This window comes from Lipotes vexillifer, unplaced genomic scaffold, assembly GCF_000442215.2.
Source record: "Lipotes vexillifer unplaced genomic scaffold, Lipotes_vexillifer_v1.1 scaffold12, whole genome shotgun sequence".
In the NCBI taxonomy this organism is placed as follows: Eukaryota; Metazoa; Chordata; class Mammalia; order Artiodactyla; family Lipotidae; genus Lipotes; species Lipotes vexillifer.
Window position 1 is genome coordinate 1,602,597 of NW_006796716.1, and position 1,197 is coordinate 1,603,793.

At 50.5% G+C, this 1,197-nt stretch overlaps 1 non-coding gene across 1 annotated transcript; it reads left to right on the plus strand.

Annotated features, from left to right (window-relative positions):
- The first annotated feature begins 844 nt into the window (after positions 1-844).
- On the plus strand, positions 845-917 carry TRNAE-UUC (transfer RNA glutamic acid (anticodon UUC)). Its single transcript has one exon. It is a non-coding gene; the product is annotated as a tRNA-Glu (tRNA).
- The last annotated feature ends 280 nt before the right edge of the window (positions 918-1,197 follow it).

Genomic DNA, 1,197 nt, shown 5'->3' on the forward strand with positions numbered 1-1,197 from the left:
GGCAGGTGGAAAACAATAGAAAAAATATATTGGTCTCTGTCCCCCAGTCCCTGGCACAGAGCTCCTAAAATTCTTGCAATTTCCTAAGTGATAAGAGCACCAGGGGCATCTTTTGTGTTGTTCTTTGGTATTTGACCCCCGGTTCCTGACACAGGGCTCCTGAAACCCTTGGAATTTCCTGGGTGACAAGAGCATCTTCTGTTCTAATGAGCCAGCTCTGGGTGGGCTCCTGGATGGGGGGGCTGGTCACCGGAAAGAACAAACCATGATTAAAGGCTTAGAACTTTCAGCCCCACCCCCCGTAATCCTCCAAGAAGGGGAGAGAGGCTGGAAATGGAGTTAATGATCCATTGTGCCTACATGACGAAGCTTCCATAAAAATCCCCAAAGTATGGGGTTCAGGGAGCTTCTGGGTGGGCAAACACATCTGCATTCCAGGAGGGTGATGCACCCCAGCTCCATGAGGACAGAAGATTCTGCACTTGGGACCCCTCTGGACCTTCGGCTGTATGTATCTCTTCAACTGGCGGTTCATCTTTATCCTTTACCATATCCTCTATTATGTAATAAACCAGTAAACATAAGTGTTCCCCTGAGTTCCGTGAGCTGTTCCAGCAAATGACTGAACCCAAGGAGGGGTCGTGGGAACGTCCAATTTACAGCCAGTTGACCAAAAGCACAGGTGACAACCTGGACTTGTGACTGGCATCTCGGGGTGGGGTGGGGGACAGTCTCATGGGACTCAGCCCTTAACTTATGGGCCAGATGTTTGGGGAGAAGCTAGGAGTGCAAACTCCAGGTAGAGAGCGTCAGAATTGAGTTAAATTGTAGGACCCCTGGGAATTCCCTGGTGGTCCAGTGGTTAGGATTCTACACTTTCACTGACGAGGGCCCAGGTTCAATCCCTGGTCAGGGAACTAAGATCCTGCAAGCCACGCGGTGTGGAAAAAAAAAATTTTTTTTGCAGGACCCCAGCTGGTGTAGCAAATTGCTTGGTGTGGGGATCCCACACATCTGGTATCAGGAGCGCAGTAAAGCATCGGGTGGGAATAAAGGAGACAAATAGGGGGTTTTGCCTACAGTGGGGAGTGTGTAGGTCAGGGTGGGGCTGGAGGGATGGTCTTTAGATCAGGGTGGGGCTGTAATCTTGCGCTCTGCTCCCAACTCCCTGTGTGATTTGGGGGCAGAGTTCTTTTT